A 21,672-nucleotide genomic window follows, 5' to 3' on the forward strand; every position below is an offset into this window, starting at 1 on the left:
AAGGTATATATAAAGTAAAGATATGAAATCATCCATGCACAATTATACCACCAAAATTAGAAATCATGAGAAGAGGTGGGTACAAATGCAGGACACTGGAAATGCACTTGCAATTAAGAGACCAACAACTTAAAACATTCTCACACATATACAGTCTCTTATGTCAAAAATTCAGGGTAACTGCAAACCAAAAACCTGCAATTGAAACACAAAGAAAAATCAACTCAAATACCACACTAATGACAGTCATTAAACCAGAAGAGGAGAGAACAAGAGAAGAAGGAAAGAAAAAAGAGCAACAAAAACAAATCCAAAGAAATTAATAAAATGGCAATAGGAACATATATATCAATAATTACCTTAAATGTTAATGGACTGAATGCCCCAATGAAAAGACATAGACTGGCTGAATGGCTACAAAAACAAGAACCATAATTATGCTGTCTTCAGGAGACCCACTTCACTTCTAGGGACACATACAAATTGAAAGTGAGAGGATGGAAGAAAATATTCCATGCAAACGGGAATCAAAAGAAAGCAGGAGTAGCAATACTCATATCAGACAAAATAGACTTTAAAATGAAGACTATTTTAAGGGACAAAGAAGGTCATTACATAATGATCAAAGGATCAATCCAAGAAGAATATATAACAATTTTATTTTTAATTTTTTTTAATTTTTTTTTTTTTTTTTTTTGCCTTTTTGCTATTTCTTGGGCCGCTCCTGTGGCATATGGAGGTTCCCAGGCTAGGGGTCTAATCGGAGCTCTGGCCGCCAGCCTACGCCAGAGCCACAGCAACGCAGGATCCGAGCCGCGTCTGCAACCTACACCACAGCTCACAGCAATGCCGATCGTTAACCCACTGAGCAAGGGCAGGGACCGAACCCGCAACCTCATGGTTCCTAGTCAGATTCGTTAACCACTGAGCCACGACGGGAACTCCGACAATTTTAAATATCAATGCACCCAACAGAGTTTCACAACAATATATTAGGCAACTGCTAACAACCTTAAAAGGACAAATCAGCAATAATACAATAATAGTGGGGGACATTAACACCCCACTTACAGCAATGGACAGATCAACTAGACAGAAAATCAATAAGGAAACACAGGCCCTGAATGAAGCATTAGACCAGATGTACTTAATAGATATTTATAGGACATTTCATCCAAAAGCAACAGAAAACACATTCTTCTCAGGGGCACACAGAACATTCTCTAAGATTGATCACATCCTGGCCTAGAAATCCAACCTCAGTAACATTAGGAAAATTGAAATCATATCAAGCATCTTTTACGACCACAATGGTATATGACTGGATATCAACAACAAGAAAAAATCTGCAAAAATACAAACACATGGAGACTAAACGACATGCTACTGAACAACCAATGGAGAACTGAAGAAATCAAAGAGGAAATTAAAAAATAACTAGAAGCAAATGACAACAAAGATACGACACTCCAATACCAATGGGATGCAGCAAAAGACATTCTAAGAGGAAAGTTTATAGCAATACAAGCCCACCTCAGGAAACAAGAAAAAGATCAAATAAACAAGCTAACTTTCCTTCTCAAGTAGCTCAAGAGAGAAGAACAGACAAGACCTAAAGTTAGTAGAAGGAAAAAAAATCATAAAGATCAGAGCAGAAATCAATGAAATAGAAACAAAGAAAACCATAGAAAAGATCAATGAAATGAAAAGCTGGTTCTTTGAAAAGATCAATAAAATTGATAAACCCTTAGCCAGACTTCTCAAGAAAAAAAGAGAAGACTCAAATCAATAAAATTCGAAATGAAAAGTAACAATGAACATCGCAGAAATACAAAGGATCATAAGAGACTACTCTTTGTAACTATATGCCAATAAAACGGAAAACCTAGGAAAAATGGACAAATTCTTAGAAAGTACAATCTTCCAAGACTAAACCAAGATGAAATAGAAAAGATGAATGGACCCATCACAAGAACTAAAATTGAAACTGTGATTAAAAAGCATCTAACAAACAAAAATCCAGGACCAGATGGCTTCACAGGTGAATGCTATCAAACATTTGGAGAAGAGCTTATACCTATCCTTCTGAAACTATTTCAAAAAATTGCAGAGGAAGGGATAACCCAAACTCATTTTATGAGGCCACCATCACCCTGATACCAAAACAGGACAAAGAGACTACAAAAAAGAAAACTACAGTCCAATTTCACCAATGAACATTGATGCAAAAATCCTCAACAAAATACTAGCAAACTGCATCGAACAATACATTAAAAGGATTGTACATCATGACCAAGTGGGATTTATCCCAGGGATGCAATGTTCTTCAATATCAGCAAATCCATCGTGTGATATACCACGTTAACAAACTGAAGAATAAAAACCATATGATCCTCTCAAAAGATGTGGAAATAGCCTTTGACAAAATCAGACACCCATTTCTGAAAAAAACCCTTCAGAAAGTGGGCATAACAGGAACGTACCTCAACATAATAAAGGCCATATATGACAAATCCACAGAGAACATCATTCTCAATGGTGAAAAGCTGAAAGAATTCCCACTGAGATCAGGAACAAGACAAGGATATCTGCTCTCATTGCTACTCTTCAACAAAGTTTTGGAAGTCCTAGCCGCAGCAATCAGAGAAGTAAAAGAGATAAAAGGAATACAAATTGGAAAGGAAGAAGAAAAACTATCACTATTTGCAGAAGACATGATCCTATACCTAGGGAATCCTAAAGACCCTACCAGAAAACTGTTAGAGCTCATCCATGAATTTGGAAAAATGGCAGGATACAAAATTAATACACATAAATCAACTGCATTTCTATATACTGACACAAAAGATCAGAAAGAGAAATTAGGGAAGCCATCCTATTTTCCATTGCATCCAAAAGAATAAAATACCTAGGAGTAACCTACCTAAAGAGACAAAAGACCTGTGCTCTGAAAACTATAAGACACTGATGAAAGAAATTAAAGACGACACAAACAGATGGAAAGATCTACCATGCTCGTGGATTGGAAGAGTTAATATTATCAAAATGTCTATACTACCCAAGGCAATCTACAGAGTCAATGCAATCCCTATCAAATTACCAGGGACATTTTTCACAGAACTCAAAACAAAATATTTTAAAGTTTGTTTGGAAGCACAAAAGACTCAGAATAGCCAAAGACATCCTGGAAAAGAAAAATGGAGCTGGAAGAATCAGGCTTCCTGACCTCAGAGTATACTATAAAGCAACAATCATCAAAACCATATGGTACTACACAAAGACAGACATAGATCAGTGGAACAGGATAGAAATCCCAGAATTAAACCCACGAACCTACAGCCAACTCATCTATGACAAAGGAGGCAAGACTATACAATGGAGAAAAAACAGCCTGTTCAATAAGTGGTGCTGGGAAAAATGGACAGCCACATGGAGAAGAATGAAATTAGAATATTCCCTAACACCATACATAAAAGTAAACTCAAAATGGATTAAAGTCCTAGATATAAGACCAGATACTGTAAAACATGTAGAGGAAAACATACGCCAAACACTCTCTGACATAAACAACAGCAACATCGTCTCAGATCCACCCCTTAGAGTAATGACAATAAAATAAAAAATAAACAAATGGGACCTACTCAAACTTAAAAGTTTCTGCACAGCAAAGGAAACCCTAAACAACACAAAAAGACAACCCACAGAATCGGAGAAAATCTTTGCAAGTGAATCAACTGACAAGGGATTAATCTCTAAAAATTATAAACTCCTTCTGCAGCTCCATACCCAGAAAACAAACAACCCATTCAAAAATGGGCAGAAGATCTAAACAGACAATTCTCCAAAGAAGACATACAGATGGCCAAGGAACACATTAAAAGATGTTCAATCACTCATTATTAGAGAGACGCAAATCAAAACCACTCTGAGGTACCACCTTACACCAGCCAGAATGGCCATCATTCAAAAGTCTACAAACAATAAGTGCTGGAGAGGGGGCGGAGATAAAGGAACCCTATTACACTATTGGTGGGATTGTAAATGGGTGAAACCACTGTGGAAAGCAGCATGGAGATTTCTCAGAAAACTAAAAACAGAACTACCATTTGATCCAGCAATCCCACTCCTGGGCATCTGTCCAGAGAAAACCATGACTCACACAGACATATGTACTCCAATGCTCATTGCAGCACTATTTGCAATAGTCAAGACATGGAAACAACCTCAATGTCCATCGACGGAGGAGTGGATCAAGAAGATGTGGTAAATATACACAATGGAATGTTACTCAGCCATTAAAAGGAACTAAATACCAGCATTTTTAGCCACATGGATGGACCTAGAAATTATCATGATAAGTGAAGTCAGCCATATAATGAGACATCAACATCAAATGCTATCACGGACATGTGGAATCTGAAAAAAGGACAGACAGAGCTTCTTTGCAGAACAGATGCTGACTCACAGACATTGAAAAACTTATGGTCTCCAGAGGAGACAGTTTTCAGGGTAGGGGGATGTGCTTGGGCTGTGGGATGGAAATCCTGTGAAACTGGATTGTGATGATCATTATACAACTACAGATGTGATAAATTAATTTGGGTAATAAAAAAAGAAAAAAAGACCATAAAGAAAGACAAAGAGGGACACTATTTAATGGTTAAAAGATCCATTCAAGAGGAGGATATTGCAATCATCAACACATATGCCCCAAATATAGGAGCACCCAGATACATACAACAAATATTAGCAGATATGAAAGGAGAAACTTATGGGAATACAATAATAGTAGGGGACTTTAACACCCCACTCATATCAATGGACAGATCATCCAGACAGAAAATCAATAAGGCAACAGATATCCTAAAGGACACAATGGAAAAGTTAGATTTAATGGACATTCAGGACATTACATCCAAAAAAATCAGAATATACATTCTTCTCAACTGCACATGGAACATTCTCAAGAATGATCACATACTGGGGTGCAAAGCTAACCTCAACAAATTTAAGAGCATAGAAATTATTTCAAGTATCTTCTCTGACCACAATAGCATGGAACTAAAAATCAAACACAGGAAAATAAATGAGAAACTTATTACATGGAGACTAAACAACATGCTACTAAAAGACCAAAGGGTCAAGGAGGAAATCAAGAAGGAAATTAAAAAATACCTGGAGACAAATGATAATGAAGGCACAACTACTCAAAAATCTATGGGATGCCACAAAAGCAGGGCTCAGAGGGAAATTCATAGCAATATAGGCCTTCCTCAAAAAAAAAAAAAAAAGAAAAGAAAAATCTCAAATTGGCAAAGTAACACAACAACAAAATGAAATAGAAAAAGAAGAGGAAACAAAACCAAGATTCAGCAAAAGGAAGGAAATCATAAAGAAAAAAGAGGAAATAAATAAAATTGAGATTCAAAAAACAATAGAAGAATTCAATAAAACTGAAAACACCCTGCCAAAACTGAATCAAGAAGAAATAGATCAACTGAACAGAACAATCACTAGAAATGAAATTGAATGTGTCATAAAAACACTCTCAACAAATAAAAGTCACAGACCAGGTGTCTTCAAGACAAATTCTATCAAACATACAAAGAGGAGCTTGTACCCATCCTCCTTAAACTTTTTTTCAAAAGTTCGAAGAAGAAGGAACATTCCTCAAGACATTCTATGATGTCAACACCTGTGGTCCATTAATCTTTGACAAAGGAGGCAAGAACATAAAATGGGAAAAAGAAAGTCTATTCAGCAAGTCTTGCTTGGAAACCTGGACAGCGGCATATAAATCAATGAAACTGGAACACACCCTCACATCATGCACAAAAATAAACTCAAAATGGCTTAAACACTTAAATATAAGACAAGACACCATCAAATTCCTGGAAGAGAACATAGGCAAAACATTCTCTGACATCAACTGTACAAATGTTTTCTCAGATCAGTCCCCCAAAGCAAGATAAATAAAAGCCAAAATAAACCAATGGGACCTAGTCAAACTGACAAGCTTTTGCACAGCAAAGGAAACCAAAAAGAAAACAAAAAGGCAACTTACAGAATGGAATAAAACAGTTTCAAATGATGCAGCTGACAAGAGCTTAACCACTAGAATATACAAACAACTCATACAACTCAACGGCAAAAAAGCCAAAAACCCAATGGAAAAATGGGCAAAAGCCCTGAAGAGACATTTCTCCAAGGAAGATGTACAGATGGCCAACAAGCACATGAAAAAATGCTCATCATCCCTTATTATTAGAGAAATGGAAATCAAAACAACCATGAGATACCACCTCACACCAGTCAGAATGGCCATCATTAATAAATCCACAAATAACATACTGCGTGAAATAAGTCAGAGTTACAAAGACAATACCATATGATATCACATATCTGGAATCTAATATAAGTCACAAATGAACCTTCCTACAGAAAAGAAAATCATGGACTTGGAGAATAGACTTGTGGTTGCCAAGGGGGAGGGGGAGAGAGTGGGATGTATTGGTAGCTCAGGTTAATATATGCAAAGTATTGCCTTTGGGAAGGATTAGCAATGAGATCCTGCTGTGTTGCATTGGGAACTCTGTCTAGTCACTTATGATGGAGTATGATAATGCGAGAATATAGAATGTGTACATGTATGTGTAACGGTTTCACCATGCTGTACAGCAGAAAAAAAAATTGTATTTGGGAAGTAACAATTAAAAATAAATAAATAAATGATAAAAGTGATCATTTCAACCAAGTAAACTCAATCTACTGACAACATACTTTCAATATGAAATGATATTTATGGAATTATTTACCACACTTATCCTTGGCTATTTTTGCTGATATTTTCTAATAAAATTCTAAGTATAACATGGAATATAAAGGTAAAATATATTTTAATAATATTTAACAATAACATACAATGCATGAATTTTAAAATAAATGCTTCACGGGAATATTTACAAATAAACAGTCCAAAATGAACACATTAAAAAATAGAAACTGTTGACTGAAGAAAAATTCTCAGCCTAAATTTTACAAGTTTTATTTGGTTAACTTGCTAAGTACGATAGTCTGGAAGACAGTCTCTCAGAGAGCTCTGAACTGCTCTGAAGAAGTAAGCCAGGTTATATAGAAGTTTTTGCTGGGAAAAATAAAATTAACCATCAAAATATTACTGCTAAACACAGAAACCTAATATTTAAAGTTAAAGATTTCAGTGCTTTTCTATGTATAGGAAGATGCAAGAGTCTCAGCACACTGAAATTATTTCTTAGATATGCATCTTAACTCTCTAGGGTCAGTATCCAAAGCACAGAATACATATTGTTTTTCCCTATCCTGCATTCCCCTCAGGATGTATCACCAGGGGTGGTTGCAGTGGCTGCTGGCTTGACCCTCAGGGAACTGGAATGGCAGGCAACGTTTTTTGCTTACTGGAATGGAAAGCAGTATTTTCTTTCTACATACTTTCAAAAATTATTAATAAATATCAAACTTTATAATTAATATTAATCTTTGCCAAAAGATTCTCCAAAATTATCATCAAAAATACCCTACTTCAAATGGTTATGTGCTGCGTGTTACACAATTGAAGTCTGTAATTTAGGAATTTCATACAGAAAGATTATTTTCTTAATGATAGCTTTGGAATAAAAGAAGTCACAGAAGAATAAGTATAGAAAAATGAACTCAGTATTGAACTGCCACAGTTCTTCAGCAATAGAAGCAAAGTAAATTTTTTATGGCATGGAACTTGAGGACATGGAACATTGCTTCTCAGATAATACACTAAATTTACACTGTGAACAGATGCACATTACACTCATTTTTTAATGCTATTGTGAATAATAGACTGCCTGATTTAATTAAGCAAACCTGTATGTGTGTGTGTTTGATAAAAGAAATGAAATTGTATAAATCTTCCACAGAGCTGAAGATTATTTTCTACATGCAAACATCTTTTATCATTTTCTTTAAGATATAGGAAAAAAATAAGTTGAAGGAAAATGCACTGAAACATCACCAACAATCAATCTACCCAGAAAAGCAGTCTGTTGTCATGGGAAGTAATTAGCAGAGATCTTTGAAAAGGTGCATGAAGAGAAGGTGAGAATGGGAGTGTGAAGCAGAAAGGGAGTGCTCCAGTTGAAATTTCTCTCAGCCTTGTGGTTCAGAGGTAGTTGAAAGGTGCTAAGCTGTGAGGCTCAGAAATGAGTAAGAATTAGTCAAAAAAAAAAACTCCTTGGGGCATCAGCCCCTCACTAATAAAAGGGACAATTTTCCTGAGAGAAGAACTAGGCTGACAAGGAGAAATGCAGAGGCACATCCTTTTGTTTTTATTTTCATTAATTAACATATTAAACAAGAATTCCACAAGCTCCTATGTTGTTAGGCATTTCTCAAGATGGATAATAAAAAGTTTACAAAAATCAATAGATGGCTACGATGGAATCCAGGACAAAGGCTAATTGTAAATACGAAATTCTTGGTGACATTGTTTCTTCCCAATGGGAGGGAAGAAACAGAGCAGCAAAATTTCCATGTGTGGATTTCTCAAGATGCTGACTCACTGCATGTGTTATCAATAGATTGCTGGATTTCTATAGTAGGAAATTTATATGAACTCTCTTTTAACTTAAAGATAAGAGCAGAATCTTAATAAAATTAAAGTTCATGTTAAGCAATATAAGTATTTTTATTGCATGGAATTTTAAAGATTACTTTCTATTATTATACTCAACAAAAGGGAGGAGTGTTATAAAAAGATTCTAGAAGTGGGGTCACTGTATTGGCAGGAGCACTTCCAAGTATCTCCTTTCCTGTAAAAAAGTCCATTAATTTATTACATGTACTCACATATCCTTGGGGAACTGTGAAAGATACCCTTCGGTAACTAAAAATGTACTAGAATCCTGAATGTAAAATGCAAATCTGATCAAATTGTTGGGAAAAAAGAATAGAGAAAATAGCAGATAGAAGTTTGTGAAACACCTAAGCAAACTGACAGGCATTTGCACAGCAAAGGAAACTCAAAAGAAAACAAAAAGACAATTTACAGAATGGGATAAAACAGTTTCAAATGATGCAACTAACCCTAACCCTAACCTTCCCCTAACCCTAACCCTAACCTTCCCCTAACCCTAACCCTAGACAAGAGCTTAATCTCTAAAATATACAAACAACTCATACAACTCAACAGCAAAAACACCAGAAACCCAATGGAAAAATGGGCCAAAGACCTGAAGAGACATTTCTCCAAGGAAGATGTACAGATGGCCAACAAGCACATGAAAAAATGCTCAACATCCCTGATTACTAGAGAAATGGAAATCAAAACTACCATGAGATACCACCTCACACCAGTCAGAATGGACACCATTAATAAGCCCACAAATAACAAATGCTGGAGGGGGTGTACAGAAAAGGGAACCCTCCTGCACTGCTGGTGGGAATGTAAGCTGGTACAACCACTATGGAGATCAGTATGGAGGTACCTCAGAAATCAATACATAGAACTACCATAGGACCTAGCAATTCCACTCTTGGGCATATATCCAGACAAAAGTTTCCTTGAAAAAGACACACACACCTACATCATCACTGAAGCTCTTTTCACAATAGCCAAGACATGGAAACAACCCAAATGTCCATCAACAGATGATTGGATTAGGAAGATGTGGTATAGATACACAATGGAATACTACTCAGCCATTAAAAAAGAACAAAATCATGCCATTTGCAGCAACGTGGATGGAACTAGAGACTCTCATACTGAGTGAAGTAAGTCAGAAAGAGACAAACACCATATGACATCACTTATATCTGGAATCTAATATAGGGCACAAATGAACCTTCCCACAGAAAAGAAACTCATGGACTTGGAGAACAGACTTGTGGTTGCCAAGGGGGAGGGGGAGAGAGTGGGGTGGATTGGGAGCTTGGGGTCAATACATGCAAACTATTGCTGTTGGAATGGACTAACAATGCAATCCTGCTGTGTGGCACTGGGAACTTTTCTAGTCACTTATGATGGAGCATGATAATATGTGAAAATAGAATGTGTATTTGTATGTGTAACTGGGTCACCATGCTGTACAGTAGAAAAAAAAAATGAATTTGTGAAATAACAGTTAAATAAAAGAAGTTTTTGAAACAGAGATCTCAAAATAAAGATAAAAATACTTTTCTCTAACAGACTGGGGACTTGTTTTCTCTAACAAGAACCTAAGGTCAGAGAATCAAACTTACCATAAACATGGAGGGAAATAAAGCTGAAGAACAGCACTTATGTCAAGTGTGCCAACTCTGCTTTTATTACTTCATCAACATTAACTACAATATCATGTGAAACTTGGATAAGACCTCACAAATTATGAAAGTTTGACAATAAAATTAACTATGTTTAAAGTTTAAATAAGAATAAATATAAAATTCCCTGGTGGCCTAGCAGTTAAGGATCCAGTATTATCAGTGTTGTGGCTTAGGTCACTGCTGGGGCTTAGGTTTAATGCCTGGCCTGTTAATTTATGCATGATGCCAGGGGAACCTCCAAAGAAATAGAATAAAACAAATGTGAAAATTAAGGAATTAGAACATAATATAAATATGCATGATATGCATGTCCTGATAATGCTGAAACAGTACAACTTAAAAAATTTATAAATCTTTGCAACCACTGCAATGAATTAGCCATTTACTTTGCTCTATTATACAACTTTTAAAAACATTATGTCAGAATTATAATTTCTGATTATAAATCAGAACACATAACATAAACTTTTACAAGTTTAAGATGATAGTAATTTTTTTTTTTTTTTTTGTCTTTTTTGCCTTTTCTAGGGCTGCTCCTGCGGCATATGGAGGTTCCCAGGCTAGGGGTCTAATAGGAGCTGTAGCCACCAGCTGGCCTACACCACAGCCAAAGTAATGTGGGATCTGAGCCATGTCTGCAACCTACACCACAGCTCATGGCAACACCGGATCCTTAACCCACTGAGCAAGGCCTGGAATTGAACCTGCAACCTCATGGTTCCTAGTTGGATACGTTAGGATTGGTTAACCACTGAGCCATGACAGGAACTCCCAAGTAGTAGATGTTTTTTTTAAAATCATCTCAATACTTCACTTCTTGCAACAACATCATTTGTATTCTTTTCATATAAATGTCCCATGCAACATTACATTATAGCTTTGACTATCAGAGATAAGTGTCTACTTATTCATCCTTGTGAATCTGGATAATTCTTCTGATTTATTTGGCCAATAGAATGGGTGATACAGATTGTGAGGAGTGTAGGCTTGAAAATCAGAACTTGCTCTGGTAATTCGGCTACTACCATGTGAACAAGCCCAGACCTTGGTAGTGGGTGAAAGACTATGATGACCAACCTATGTGAGAGAACACAACTAAAATCAGCAGAACAGACTCCTTCCCACAGTTGACTGCAGAAGCAGGAGAAACAGCCCTCAGGAGAAGAACCCTCCAGCCCATCCAAACACTAATGAATGACTGCTTTAAATCACTGAGATTCAGAGTGGTGTGCCAAGCAGCAACATTAAAGTAAAATAGATTGATGGATATATGAGATGAAACATAGCTCTCATTTAAATAACAACTCTGCCTTTGCAAAAAGAAATATTTTCACCTTGCTTTTGCAAATAAAATACACCTATTTTTTATATGTAGCTACAAGATATATAATAGATATACTTTAAAAATAATGGTGAATTAAAAAGGTGATTCAGAAAGGTTGAGAAACATATGTAAGGTTAAGTAGTAAACATAAATGAAAAAGTTTATTTTTGGATCAAATAAATATACAAAATGATTCAGGAGTCCCTGTCATAGCTCAGTGGAAAGGAATCTAACTCGTATGCATGAGGACACAGGTTCAATCCCTGGCACCCCAGTGGGTTAAGGATCCAGCATTGTGGTGAGCTGTGGTGTAGGTGGCAGATGTGGCTCAGATCTGGCATGATTTGATTGTGGTTTAGGCCAACAGCTACAGCTCTGATTTAACCTTTAGCCTGGGAAACTCCATATGCTGCATGTGCAGCCCTAAAAAGACAAAAAAAAAAAAAAAAAAAAAAAAAAAACCTGAGAAATTTTGGAAGAAAATACTAAAATACACTGTTAAAATCCTGAGAAGCAAAGAGAAAGTACAATAATGTCCCCATCTAAATCCAAAAATTATCCACATTCTGATATATCATTTATATAACCATTTTAAATAGATATCCTGATATTTGTCCCAAGACTTATCAGCCTGTTTTTTAAAATAAGTATTGTCTCCTACACTGTCACAATTATACATATAACAAAAATTCTCTAAAAATTTTATATCTAGTTCACAGTCCAATGCCCGTAAACCATCTTATACAGTAGTTTTGTTTTGGTTCAGGATTTATATAGGTCTTTATATAGCTCTTTAGTCTATTAACTTAAAATAACCTTGTGCCATATACTTTCTCCTTTCCCTTTTTCCATCCTCCTTCCTTTATTCCTTCCTTCTTCCGTCCTTCCCTCCCCCTCTTTCTTTTCTTTCTTTCTTTTTTTAATAATACAGTTTTTAAGACAAGAAGCTATTGCCTTCTACATTATCCTTTATGTTGAAAGAAAAATTCTTCAGTTGATAGCAATGAGTTCTCTGAGGAAAAAAAAAATCACATTCTGCCTTACACTGAAACACTCAAGGTGAATTAATTATAAATAAAGATGTTAAGACTAATCAATTCCTGGTATATATTCTATTCTTTCTACATTAAGAAAGAATCTTTCTTTCACCTTCGCTCAGCCTCTTGCCCAGAGTAAGCACATCACACATTTGTCAAGTATTTCAAATAACATACAGATAGTCCTATCTTCTAGGCCCTAGATTGAAAATTATTCATTCCTCCTCTGTGATATTATTCCCTATTACCTGATTGGGGGGAATTTACAAATAGAATTATAATATTAAATGCACACAAGAGAGGTTAATTCTTGAAATTCTAGGGAATATGTCTATTCGTATTCAAGTTGTCTCTGCTCCTTTTTATTTGAATCATATCCTAGATAAAAACCTTCACAACATACCTAGCTCTGGACTAAAAATTCCACTGATTTAGGAAAAGTCTGGAGCAGAGTCTATTAATGGATAGTTCATACCCAACTATTACTCAAACTTTCCCAATATCCTCTGAAGCCAAGAGCAAAGGAAAGAAACAAATCTATATTTGAAGGTCTTATATCCAAAACTGTTATCATATCTCCTGCATTCATCTTTGTAACATTCCTATCCTGACAGTAAGACACCAAATGGACAATGATATTGATGTGTTCAAGATCTCAGGGCCATCAACAAAATTGTTATCCTTCACTTCCTGGTAATACAAAACCAAAATACCATTCTGTCATCAACTACACTTGAAGCCACTTGCTTCACTATCATATATCTTTGCACTGTATTTTTCAGTGTGCCCCCAGACCAGAAAAGTCAATACTCTGTTGACTTCACCAAAGAAGGACAACAATATACATGGGCACTTATGTCCCCTGTATTTACTGAAGCCTGCCCCCAACACCTGTCACTATTTATCCCAAGTCATTATTCAAAAATTTAATAATGCAAATTTCCTATGTGTTTTTGTTTTTACACAATACGCAGATGGTTTCAAAATTGCATACAAAATAAAGAAGCTCATAAAAAGATTTTCGTTTTTTTGCTATCTTAGCTCAAAAGGGACATAAAGTTTCAAAAGATAAATTATAATACCGTCAAAATAGTTAACACATGACCTGTTTGAGGAAAGAAAAACCCTCTCTTCTAATGGACTAAAGTCTACCCAAACTTATCCTAAATCCCTTAAAGACGACAATATACAGGGTTTCTAGGTTTAATTTTACAGATAGTAGGTATCAACTTTTTTAAGATTAATATACCTCAAAAATTGGCTAATGTTTTAACCACAGGATTCAGTTCTGGGAAGTCCTCACTAGAGGGCCAAAACTTTGAGATTCTAAATAGTACCCAACTGCAAAAGAGATAGTCTCAGATGTTCACACACCTCCAGGTCCCTTTCCTCTTCCCTTAAGCAAACTGACCATAGTTAGTGAACTCTGAAGGAAGACTTTCATGGTAATGTGTCCCACAAGGTGCCATTGCCCTGTATTAAATTTAACAAAGTTACCATCTTGTCATGGAGCCAAACTAGCTACATCTCTAAGTTTTATTCAGCTATCTCTGTCCCAACAAATAAAAATGACAACCAGAAATTTGTGGGCCCGTTCTCTTATTAGTGAGAGGGAAAACAACCTTACTCCACATCAGATCTGTTCTGTTGCCTATGCTTAGTCCTGCTGGTTCTGCACATTTTATGACACAACAATGTTGCCTATAGCCTGAAATAAGCAGGATAGCTTACTCTTAAGGCTCTGAACTTTAAATCCATTTATATAGAGGTAAAAAATATCTGAACAAAGAATTACACTTGTCTCATTGGAGATTTTGAAGAACATCATGACCTGACCTAAGCGGACAGCTGCAAGAACAAAGGGTTCCTATAACAAGAAGTTTGCAACAACTAACCACTTGTCTCCCTCTCTTACCTTGCAGTTTATATTTTCATTTTATTATTATTATTTTTTTCTTTTTAGGGCCACACCTGGAGCTCCCAGGCAAGGGGTCAAATTGGAGCTGTAATTATTGGCCTACACCACAGCTATAGGAAAGCCAGATCTGAGCCATGTCTGTGACCTATACCATAGCTCACAGCAATGCCAGATCCTTAAACCACTGAGCCAGATCAGGGATCAAAGCCACTTCCTTATGGATACTTGTCGGGTTTGTTACCACTGAGCCACTATGGGAACTCCTCACCTTGCCTTTAAAAGTGTTTATTGAAACCCTTCATTTGGGAGAATGAGCTACCTGGCTCCTTGCATGGCCCTGCAATAAGGTTTTCTGTGCTCCAAACTCCGATGTTTAAGTTTGATTGGCCTCACTGTGCATCATGGACATTAGCTTGTATTGGATAACATTGGATTTCTCACATACTCCATGCAGAAATATTTATAGTCTCTGTCTATAGTATTTCCACACACACAAAACTACCTTTTAAGGGGGATGCAGGATCCCACTAATCTACATTTGCCATTTGAACTATAGGTCTCAGCATCTTTTAGTTTGTCAATTGCAACCCACTAGCAGAAAGATACTGCCAAAGGCCAGAAATATCCTTTGGACTTGAAGCTCCTGGATCTTTAAGCTGCCAGAGTCAGTTGAATGTATACACTTTTTTGAGAGGCAATTACTGAGCCTTGGTGGATACTGCACACATGATCTATGACTGTAGAGTAATTTTATGACCAGAAATCCAAATCTTTCTATTCTATCAGAGATGGGAAGTTTCTGAATGAGGGCAGTTCAGAAATATCTTTAGTAAAGTGAAAATAGCACCAAATGGAACTGGCAAAATCCACATAAGCTGGAGTTTGGCAACTCCATATAAAAGTCTCAGGAGTGCCCCTCCATTTCCCAGGCATATCACCAAAGGAAGCACTGTCTCCACTGGCCCAACAGAAACTCAGCTAGAGACACTCTCTGGACAGCACTTGGGCTCCTCCTAGTTAACTTCTACTAGGATGAGATAGAGTGCAGCTGCCATCCAATCAAAAAGAACTGAGAGAGAGGGAAATGATCTTAAAAGAGCAGGCACTCTTTTCTCTTCAAGAGTGGAAATTTTCAATTATTTCTACTTCCTTATACTTCTTTTATCTGAAAGATTTTTAAATTATAAGTAACTCTATAAAAACAGTCTTCTATTATGAATGTCATTATAAAACACAGACTTTGATTGGAATTTTACCTATATTTTCTAATCTACCCTCTTTGATCTATTCAGATAATTGATATTTAGTGCAATAATTCTGTAGTATATAAAATAGCTTCTGATAAATTAACCACAATAAAAATTAAATATATATGTTCATCATCCCATTTTTTTCCATGGAATCCCATGGAAATTTCTCTCAGTCTTCCCATTCTTTCTGTGTTGGTAATTTAATATTTCGGAACTCCACCCCCAGAACACCACCCACAGTAGCCACAGATGAGAGCCAAATTAATGTCTTAGCTTAAATCTGTCATAAGTAATTTCTTATAATTTGCATGACATTTTTCCATTCTAAACTGAGATTTTTTTGCTGTTGTTCTCCTTATGTAAGCGCATTACTTTAAAGCTACCATTAAAGAAAAGATACAGCCACTGTAGAGAACACTATAAATTTTCCTTAAAAATATAAAAAAGAGCTATCATATGATCCAGCAATATCTGAATAATATCATAATTTGTAAAGATACACACACTCCAATCATCAATGTAGCACTGCTTATGATAGATAAGACATGGAAGCAACCTAAATGTCCATCAACAGATGAATAGATAGAAAAGATGTGGTATATTATATATATATATATGTAATGAAAATATTACTCAGCCAAAAACAAAAACAAAAAACAAAAACAATGAGTTTATCCCATTTGCAGCAACATGGATGAACCTAGAAATGATCATACTAAGTGAAGCAAGCCAGAGGCAGAAAAATATCATGATATTGGTTACATGCGGAATCTAAAAAAAAGTGATACAGGAGTTCCTGTTGTGGCTCAGCAGTAATGAACCTGACTAGTATCCATGTAGATGAAAGTTCTATCCCTGGCCTCACTTAGTGGGTTAAGGATCTGGCATTGCTGTGAGCTGTGGTATAGTTTGCAGATGAAGTTTGGATCTGGCATTGCTATGACTGTGGCATAGGCTGTCAGCTACAGCTCTGATTCCACCTCTAGCTCAGGAACTTCCATATGCTACAGGTGTGGCCTTAAAAAGAAAAAAAAAGTAATACAAATAAACTTATCTACCGAAAAGAAAATAGATCTACCAAAATAGAAAACAAATTTACAGTTACCAATGGAGAAAGTGGGGGGGACAAATTAGAAGTTTAGCATTAACATATACACACTACTATATATAAAATAGATAATAAACAAGGACCTATCACATAACAAAGGGAACTATACTCAATATTTTGTAATAACATACAGGAAAAGAATCTGAAAAAACATATATATGCAATGTTATACACATACACATAATTGAATCACTCTGCTATAATCCCTGAAACTAACACAATGGTGTAAATCAAATATACTTCAATTAAATAAATAAATAAATAATAAAACATTTAAAAATAAAATATGAAGATGGTTTGTGTGGATTGTGCCACTTATTCTTCACCAACGCTTGGGTTGCAAACTCAGATTTCTTAGTGATGATCACATTCTTTAATTTGTCCTTTACTACAGACCAAATGTATTGTACCATGTTGGTGTTTTTCTGCTTATTAATTTATTTAATGTTTTGTGTGTTTCTTTTTGGATATCAGCTCCTTTGTGTATGTTCCATCAGTAGGAAAGAAAGGAAAGTCTGGAGTGCATGCCCATACTGCATCCCTATTCTCGGTCTTGGAATCAGTGTGTGTTACGATAGTATCAGCAAGTGGGGACCAGAGTACAGTATTCAGACACCAAAAGTCTGGTAGATCAAATATGTGTGTACCATGTGGCCTGCAGTATTTGAAACAATGTAAGCAGGGGTTTGGGTAGTTTTAGTTGCAATTTATCTATAAATATATTATGAACTGAGACTGCTTTGTTTTCTAAAGTCAGATGTTTCTTGGGGAACTTACACTAATAATGCATTTTCTTCCTTCAAGATTTAATAAAACTCTGGGTAATGGCAAATTACCAATAAGACTCTATAAAACTCTAGTTTCTCTCTGACATCAACTCATATGTATGTTCTCTCCATTTAATCCAGATGAAAATTCTTACTATTCCTCAGGGGGAAAAAAAAAAAAAAAAAGCAACTGTTATGCTTAGGATTTGGCCTTTGTCCTGGTGTTCCTTTGCCATGATCTGTCTTAGATACTGGCATGAAATCTGCTGAATTTCCTATAGATATTTGCTCCAGCGTCAAGGCTTATTTGAGCATCCAGCACTACTGGCCACTTTTATCCTACTTTAGTTTGTCTTCTTCCTCTATCTTAGCATTGACAGCCTTTTGACATGTTTTATAATGTACTTCTTATTGTAGATTATAGTAGGTTTAAATTTGTTTGCTTTTTAAAGAGGAGGATTTTTGTTTGGTTTTGTTCTTGTTATTCACTGTAGTATGCAAAGCCCATGAAATGATATCTGATCATTTTATAGGCACTCGATAAATAAATAGAATGAATATGACATGGAGAATGGCCTTATGAGAAGGATTAATTCAGTTTATGAGTAAATATCTGGGACCATGTTATCATGATAAATGAAAGCAGCACTATTATAGAGTTCTTAAGTTATCTTAATCAAGATATACCTTAATCAAGAGCCATGGAAGAAGGAGAATATAGACTTTAATGTATGTGGGGTTTCTTGGGGGGGGTGAAGAAATTGTGATTGGTATCCACTGCACGAGCAGACACACACACACACATTCCTGCACATGAGCACATATCCTGCCATTGCCATCTAACTGTATATTAGTTTTGGATTGTTCAATCTTTGAGCCATGATCAAAATTTGGAATTAGATATTTAGGTTTCACATTAAAATACAGCAGTGGGATGCCTTTTGTTCATGGTGAACTGAACATATAGCTCACATACAGAACAAAATAAAGAAAAACACCAAATACATTATCTAGCCTAATGAGCATAGAATATTCTTTAAGGTAGTGAAATAACATGAGAGAGGTAGAAAAACAGCCTAAGATGAACTTAGAAATTTATTTTAATTTTTATTTTTAGGACTGAACCCAAGGCATATGGAAATTCCCAGGCTAGGGTTCAAATTGGGGCTACAGCCACAGCCACAGCAATGTGGGATCCAAGCTGCATCTGTGACGTACACCACAGCTCATGCAAAGCCAGATCCTTAACCCAATGAGTGAGGCAAGTGATCGAATATGCATCCTCATAGGTCCTAGTCCTCTCTGAACTTGGAAATTTAGACTCAAGGAAGAACTATTTTAAAATATGAGAGACTGTCATTTTAAGCTGAAGGAGAAAGAACCATTAGAGAAATTGAAGGAAATGATTCAAGAGAGAGATCTAATAAATGATGTTGAATATTCCTTAAAATCTTTGAGAAGATGAGATATGGACTGTAAGTAGAAGTATTAACCCCTGGAGCTTCTGCTGTGACATAAGGGGATCTGCAGTATCTTGGGAGCTGCTGGGACAGGGGTTAGATTCCTGGCTTGCTAGCTGCAGGTGTAGCTTAGGTCATGACTGTGGCTCCAATCCCTGGCCTGGGAGCTCCATATGCTATGGGGTAGCTAAAAATGACCAAAAAAATTTTATTAACACCTATCACAGATTCGCAAGGAGAGAAAATGGAGAAAAATGGTTAGTAATGTCTTAGACAGTTCAGACTGCTCTAACAAATTACTGTGAAACTAGGTGGCTTAAACAACAGAAACGTATTTCTCACAGTTCTGGAGGCTGGGAATCCAAGATCAAGATGCTGGCAGATTCTGTCTGGTATAGTCCTGTGTGCTGGTATATGGGCATCTGACCCTTAGCTATGTCCTAAAATAGCAGAAGGGAGGAAAGAGAGCTCTCTGGGGTCTCCTTTATTAAGGGGGCTAATCTCATGAACAAGGGCTCCTCCGTCAAGATCTAATCACCTCCCAAAGACTCCAGTTCCTAACACCAGTACAGTGAAGATTAGGTTTCAACATAGGAATACAAGGGGACACAAACATTGGGTCTCTAGCGGTGTATACATCTGTCTTGTTTATGTCAGCATGCAGGAAGTTGATAATATATCTGTCTTGATTACTCAATAGAAAATCCCCTGAATATATGTTGATGGTGGTGGTGCTGGTGGTGCTGATTTGTGAGGATTGTGAGACAATGTTATGATTGGAATAATAAACTTGAAAAGAGTGTAAAAATTTCTGAAATATTCCCTGGAGTAGAGATAATGAAAATTACTGGAAAAAGGAAAATGTGTCTTTGTAGTGTATTAGTGATATTACTCTGGTTAAAAAACAAATTTGAATTTATAAATACTTTTTATGCTCTTGAATAAAATCAACTTTGATGAACAACACATTAGGCTTAACCAAAAAAATATTGACATTATAAGTAGTAAAGTGCTTCCTCAGTAATGCAAAGGCTATTTCTATGACTGGTTCAATGAGTAATCAACGAGATATTTAAGGAATTAAAATTTTCAATTTTTCTGTATGCTGAACCTCTTTGTGAAACATCTCTGCTTTAAAATTCAGAATCACTCAAAGTAGTTAGAAAATCTCTTCCTCCTCCCAATATTATAAAAAAGTTTTTATAGGCTCAAAGAAGGAGATCTTGGTAATGAATTTGACTAAACATATTTTAAAATTCATTTTAGAAGATAAAGCAGTGAAATAATAATAGTTTTATATTTTACAGATGGCTTATATAACTTTTCACAAGCAGACATAATCTATAATATGATTCTCAAGCATTGTTTTCATTGTGGATCATATAAAACACAAAGAAATCATCTTTGATGCAGTGATGTACTCATTAAATTGTAGAAGCGTAAAAAACAAAGGTAATAAAAAAAGAATGCTCTTATCAACACTACTACATATTTTCTACACATTGTAGAACTTGTCAAAGCAGTGATTGTTGAAGAAAAATATTCAGCCAGCAAAGAATCTAATTTCTTATGTTGTTGATTAAATGCCTACTCTAATTTCAGTCAAGATAGGCCTTATTATTTGAGATTTAACATATGTTTAATACATAGAAGTTATTTATGCCCTTAACAAAGAGGAATATTCAAAGTAATAGTATAGAAATAATTTTAACATAGGCAAAACATTCTCTGACATCAATCTTATGAATATTTTCACAGGTCAGTCTCCCAAAGCAACAGAAATAAAAGCTAAAATAAACCAACAGTACCTAATCAAACCGACAAGCTTTTGCACAGCAAAGGAAACTCAAAAGAAAACAAAAGACAATTTACAGAATGGGATAAAACAGTTTCAAATGATGCAACTAACCCTAACCCTAACCTTCCCCTAACCCTAACCCTAGACAAGAGCTTAATCTCTAAAATATACAAACAACTCATACAACTCAACAGCAAAAACACCAGAAACCCAATGGAAAAATGGGCCAAAGACCTGAAGAGACATTTCTCCAAGGAAGATGTACAGATGGCCAACAAGCACATGAAAAAATGCTCAACATCCCTGATTACTAGAGAAATGGAAATCAAAACTACCATGAGATACCACCTCACACCAGTCAGAATGGACACCATTAATAAGCCCACAAATAACAAATGCTGGAGGGGGTGTACAGAAAAGGGAACCCTCCTGCACTGCTGGTGGGAATGTAAGCTGGTACAACCACTATGGAGATCAGTATGGAGGTACCTCAGAAATCAATACATAGAACTACCATAGGACCTAGCAATTCCACTCTTGGGCATACATCCAGACAAAAGTTTCCTTGAAAAAGACACACACACCTACATCATCACTGAAGCTCTTTTCACAATAGCCAAGACATGGAAACAACCCAAATGTCCATCAACAGATGATTGGATTAGGAAGATGTGGTATAGATACACAATGGAATAC

The sequence above is a fragment of the Sus scrofa genome, chromosome 11 (genome assembly GCF_054392235.1).
Source record: "Sus scrofa isolate SSC_HxYL_T2T_F1_AM1 chromosome 11, Sscrofa_HxYL_maternal_Yorkshire_Landrace_v2.0, whole genome shotgun sequence".
Taxonomy (NCBI): Eukaryota; Metazoa; Chordata; class Mammalia; order Artiodactyla; family Suidae; genus Sus; species Sus scrofa.